We start from the raw sequence: 6,563 nt of genomic DNA on the forward strand, positions 1-6,563 counted from the left end.
CGCCCGAGGAAGAGGCCACGCTTGGAGAGGCTAGGCGTGCAAAGCATCCTCTAGAGACGGCAAACCGCACTTGTAGAGTGGCGTACGAAAACGTCGGCCACGACGAAGAGCTCGCGCTGGCCTTGCTCAACATAAGGTCACTGAAATGCCACGCGGCCGACGTCAACTACGAAACCACAACGATACTAAAACTCAACTTTGTGTCCTCCTGTGATCACCTACAGCAGCTTCGCCCTTCAAGTCTTGAGCGTGAGTGCAAGCTTCCCTGAAGTTATTCCTTCAGCTTCTCGGCTTTCTCTTCCCTTTGCATTTCTCTTCCCTTTATCTTCCCTTTTCAAGACCATTTCCGAAGTATTTACTACTCAATGTGTTCACCATTATATGATGAACATATTGAACAAGATATCATGATGAACATTCCCTATATCGTGTTGAACAGATTCAGCGCTGCACACTGAATGGGCACGGACATGTTTACCTGCGTTCCTGAACTGAGGCTTTGCCGCGCATGCGCCGGAACTTTGCCGCGGCAGCGGAAAAATCAAATGATACTCGCCCATCCTGTAACGTAGGATTAGTTGCCCGGCAACAATTCCTGCGATGCCGTGTTCCTTGCGAAAACCGCTTTAATTGCAAGTGTATCAACGTGGGAGGCGAGGGTTATGAATTCGTCGTGGGCACTGGCGTGTCATTCCTTTACGAGGTGTAATGGAGCGGGCGAAATGAAACTTTCCGGCGAGCAGTCACTGCCATGGGGCTCCAAGAGTCGTTCAGACCCGTGCGAGACCGCTGAGTCGCGGGAATTAGTAACGACCTTGCCAACGAGCATAGAAGATTTGTCGCCTGCCGTGCGTCAGCTGAAGAGTGAAGATGGAGGTAAAAACACTTCCACCTCGCAAGAAACACCGAACTACTGCGCAAACATCTTGGTCCACCAGTCACTGTTTCGACTGAATTGTTTCCTTGTGTAGACGGTCGCCGCAGAGCCGTTTGTGATGCACCAGTGCCTTCGTATCACACTGGAACCGTTCACCTTTAAGTGGCCAGTATTCGTCTCTAGCAGACGGTGCGGGTGTGAGAATGGGCGCCTTTAGTTTCCCCGAGTACTGCAGAAGCCATCTGACATGAAGGGACCTACCGGCGGGCACGAACAACGACTTGTGAAAGCCAGCGTGGTTAAAGCATAGTGGAGCAAGCTTGTCTTTCTTCCCCGCCTTCCGAAAAAGCGAGCCCTTTTTGTATCAAGGTGAGACCCTTCGACAAAGGTAATAGAGGTCACTGACGCTCTCCGTGCATCGCTTCCAGAGGTCTCAGTAACGTGCACGAAACTTCGTTCGAGGTGAGGGTACAGCCTGCCGAAATTTTTAATAATATCACGGGAGCGTCGACCGGCGGTTGCATCAGCGCCTTACCACGGTAGAAAGCGGCGAAACGAGCGAGGGCTGTACGCATGCGCAGAACGTTTCTGCCAGTTAACATTACACCATGGATTCGTTCTTGCGGTAGCAAATAAGTAACAACAGCGGCTCCAAACAGCTGCGAAGAGAGGCGAGACAAAAGCACAGAAAACACAAAAAGTGTCCGCTCGAACCACTACAAGCATTACAAAAGTAAATAGAAAGAATAAGACGCGCACTGTCCCAACAGGGTGTGCGCGATCACTGCAAGCATGAGAAAATTGTATTGAAACGGCAAACTTTATTACTAAAAAATTAATCGGCGCTAAAACAGGGATGAAGAAGAAACACGTAACACACAACACGTTGCCGAAAGAGGATGGTCTACAGTTTAAGTTCGGTGCAGGGGAAGCAGTAGAAGAAGAAACAAAGAACGCTGTGTCTAAAGGTACGTCGGACGTACCCGCAATATTTCTTAAAGATACGTCGGACGTACCCGAAATAATTCTTAAAGATACGTCGGACGTACCCGCAATATTTCTTAAAGATACGTCGGACGTACCCGCAAGATTTCTTAAAGATACGTCGGACGTACCCGCAAGATTTCTTAAAGATACGTCGGACGTACAGGGCCCAGAGTGGCTCGAAAGCGGCGTTGCTCGAAACTATCGTGGTTATCTCGAACCATCGACGGCAAAACCATCACGCGTTTGCTGTATATAAGCCAAGAATCTAACGATGCCTAACCTGACGCAGAATGTATTTTTTTTCCTCGTGTTCTCTAGTTGGACCCTATTTGAAGGGGCGGTTAGAGCCTTCGCTGAGGTCAGAGATCGAATGCGAACCACTACGGGTTCTCGCAAGAGGGAAACAAAATCATGTGCGACGCGAGTATCTTTCTTTTTTTTTCCCCTCATATGTTGCTGTTTAAAGCCATAACCACATGGACGCGAAATCACGCGTCGCGCGAGCGTCGGCGTCGTTCGGCGTCAACGCGCGGGCCCGCAGGAGACCGGCGAAGTCGCGCGCCAGTCGCTGCGTCGGCGGGCGTTGCTGGACACGTATGCCATCCTCTTGAAGTCGTTTATGAGCAGTTATTGTCGCTTCTTGAACTGCAATTATCAAGACTTCAGCTTTAGCAAAAAATAAATCACTTGGAGTCTTTATTTATTGCTAAGTATGTTGGCGGGCAAATATTGAAATGCTGCGAAATGTATCTCGAGCCATCACGGTCAAATCAGAACAAAATAAGATAGAATGATAAACGAAGACGCACCTCGCACAACTGCTTTAGTTGCTACTTTATTTAACCATCATGTTGCGTACCGACTGCACGTTCATGAATTCAAATTGTAAGCAAAACAAATTTCAGCGCTGCCTTGATACTGAGGTTACCGTCGAACGTCATTTGTAGGTTGAAAGGCAGGGTACTCTGGCACCCTGTCCGTACCCTGTAAAACAAAAATGATCCAACCTTCACCGAAAAAAAAAGGGTCTTTGCTAGGATTCGAACCACGGACTTTCAAAACAGAAGCCCAGCTTTTAACCGCTCGACCACGCGAGGGGACCAGGACGTATGAAGAATTCCGTGTACCAACTGAGGCTGCCCACGAATAGTGTCGGGTGTGCTTTCTTTTGGTCGTATTTGAGAGATTTGAGCAGCGGTAGCGCTTGGTTCTTGCTCACCGATCTTGGAACCGAGGGCAATAATGCTAGTGCTGCAAGCGATGTAACCACAGCTCCTTTATTTGAGTCAAAAAAAGCTCTCGCACATCCCCGGTCTCCCCTGCGCGAGCCACGGGAGCTAGAATGGAATGAATTCTGGCCGTGATAACGCTTGCTCGTCACTCACCGATCTTGCTGACAAGCCACATTTTGCTAATACTGGATGCGATGTAACCAGAGCTCCCTCATTTAACTCACACAAAGCTATCGCAGATCCCCGATCTCCGCGATGAAAGCCGAACAAGCCACAAATGGATGAGCGCTTGCGAACAGAAATAGCTTGCAATTTGTCTCAAGGCAACCGATTACCGTAAGTTAAAAAGGAATTGATTGTTTTCTGCTGAAAGGAACGACCCCAAACCACGCGAAGACGGACGCTGCCGCTCGCTTTCCGATGCTCTCTCGCGCTGCGTCGACGCCGATATCTGGCGAGCGTAGACATCGGCGTCGCTCGAGTTTCAGCTCGCGTCGCCATGCATTTCTGGCGACGCGACGTCGACGCGAGAAAACGCTGAACGTACGCTGCACGTTTGGGCCGAGTGAAACCGCGAATCACCGACGTACTTAAAAAAGTTTCGCGGATACGTCCGAAGTATCTTTAAAAAATCTTGCGGGTACGTCCGACGTATCTTAAGAAATCTTGCGGGTACGTCCGACGTATCTTTAAGAAATTTTGTGGGTACGTCCGACGTATCTTTAAGAAATGCTGCGGGTACGTCCGACGTACCTTTAGACACAGCGAACAAAGAATGGCCGCGTATCTGCTCATTTCGTTGCACATGTAGACGAAAGACGTACGAAAGTCGACTGGCGCCCCTGACAAGGAAATGGCAAATGTCTCCCTTGTCTTTCCCGCTCACCTCTTATGCTGTTCCTCTCCTGTCTCGTACCTACCAAGGTAACACGCCAGAGGTTTGCTCAAATCAATTTAATTTTACCGCGTTACACTGCTCCAAGCCGGCTGTCTCAATGCCAGCGCTGCCGTCCGGCGGAGACGCGCATGAATTGAGGCACACTACTACAACGTTTATAGAACCACGTTGCCCTACCTCACGAGCATTCCAAGCGAAACGCGCATCCTATCTAGTGAAACCTTTCGTAGTGGTTGTCGTTTTTTTTTTTAAATTCCGCCAGGGGGCGCGGGCGACGGTTTTCTGCCGTTGATGTAGTATTTCATTTGCTATCGCCAACAACAAGCGTCCATGATTTTTAAATAAAAGAAAACTGCACATATCACTTAAGTATTGATCTTTTTCCTTATGTTTACGCAATGTCTTGTTCTTGTTCAACAATTTAGAAAATTATGTACATTGACACGGGACTTAACGTTTAGATTTGGCTGAGGGTGCATAAGACTATTGCGCAGCGATTGTTTCACTTTGGCCGGTTGGCGTAACTGAGTCACACAGACAGCCCGACAGACAGACCCAAATTTCTGCGTTTAAGTAGAACAAGAAAGACTACCGGCTTTAAAACGCGCAAGGGTGATAAGGACGATGACCAGAACGAGAGGTCACGTTTGGAAATTGACACATTTCTTTCGCGCGCACTGCATAGTGAGCTTTCTTATTTCTACAAGCCAAGTTGATTTATGCGCGTGTGCGCACGCACACATTCTAGATGACGTTTTGGGGTGTAATGCAATTCTTCCGCAAAAGAAGGGACTGTTGCATCATCAGGCATAATTTCTCGTTTACTAAAGCGCGTCCCGCAGACTCCTATGCCCGAATTGCGCCACAAGTAAGCAGCCCTCTTTACGATTTTGTTCGTAAAGGCTCGCATCTGAACTGCGTAGCGCTGAATGACGTCTAACTTAACTTAGATTTTTTTTTGTTTCGCTCTCTTTAAAACGTGCGCTTTCTACGCACCCTGCGCTCACTCAATTGGGGAGTCGTATTTATCAGGGCCCACAGCTCCGTCTTTCTCGCCACATGAAGGTGGTGCTAAGTGAACGTAAGGGAAAGACAAATACAGGTTCTAACATTCCACGTTGTAGTGTCTCGCCAGGGTTTAGAAACTGCTAGGTTTGACTAAACTGCACAATTCCCAAACTGCAACCCAAGCTGATGCAGAAACTGGAGCGAATCTCCTGAAAGCGGAGGAATTCCTTTTACAATGTCTCCATTTTTATTTCACCCAGCTCAGTAAAGAACGTTTTTCACCACACCACCACCACCACCCAGCGCAATGCAATCAAAGCGAGCCTGGAGTGAAGCGGCCCCGTATTCACCTTCCGTTTGCGTCCAATGTATTACGCTGACGCGAGAGACGATGCCTAATTTGCTGGCTCACGTCCGAAGCGGCTGGCAACGCCTGCATAATTACGGGAGGAGCTGCCGGCGCCTTCGGAGAATACGTGCGAGGAAGCCGGAAATTTGAATTGCAAATGAACCCGCAGATGAGATACGCTTTCCCCACCACCACCCCTGCGTCCTTCCCCAATCGAAAACGATACTCCTTTAGTAAAGGAAAAAAAATAGTGCACGGGGAAGATACCCAATCCCGGTAATGTGGAGGTGATAAAAGATCTCCGTGCTTAGCATAAATCGCACGGGGGCCACATAGGGTGCACTTTTTCCGCTTGCTTATCTCTTTATCCTCGACTTATTTTGCGCGTCCCGTATCTTTTCGCTCTCGCTTTAGCAGGAGACCAGGTGTTCCCGAATTCAGGAATAAATGGCCTTAACACACGCACTGGGCGTATCTCAGCACTTGTGCCTAAATACGAAACTCCCTTATAGAGCATCGACGTCCTTGTAGAGCTATTCGGCCAATATTCCCGTTTGGGTATATAACTACCATAGGAACGTACACCGTAAGATGTTTTTCTTGCAAAGAATACCCCCAAGAGCTCTGGAACAAGGAGGAAGTAGACGTTCTATAGAATAAGTTTCATACAAGGTTCAAAATATTAACCGGTATTGTTGCCGCTAATTTTTCTTGGAAGGCAGACAGTGAGGCGTGTGAAGACTGCGATACGCGGGGTTATATAAAGCACGTTTAATGAAGTGCTGACGTTTTTCATCGCAAAGAACGCAGCTCTCCTCAGCGTCGTAAAAGCTATAAACTGTCCGCGGCCGTTCTTTAAGGAGAAAATCGTGGGTCACTGGCTTTTTCCGTCCCCAACGCACAAGACGACAAAAGCGATCATGGGCTTTGTGAGAGCAACGGAGTTGCACAAAAGGCTGTAGGGTAAAATACTTCAGGGAAGCTCAATGGACTTTTTCCTAACGTCTTGTATCCTACCCTGGGAACACCTTTATATTCTCTCCCATGACCTTTGTCCTTTTTTTTTCGGCTTGCTTCTTTTTCCCCATTTTCCCCCTTCCCAAAATGGGGATAGCAGACTAGGGCGTAGTTGGTTAACCTTCCTAGCTTTTTTACCTTTATCGTTGCTTCCTTCAGGTTGTTAAAAACGATGAAATAAGACTTGCTGGAACT

The sequence above is a fragment of the Haemaphysalis longicornis genome, unplaced genomic scaffold, assembly GCF_048455015.1.
Source record: "Haemaphysalis longicornis isolate Haplotype H1 unplaced genomic scaffold, Haemaphysalis longicornis Haplotype H1 scaffold_2, whole genome shotgun sequence".
NCBI lineage: Eukaryota > Metazoa > Arthropoda > Arachnida > Ixodida > Ixodidae > Haemaphysalis > Haemaphysalis longicornis.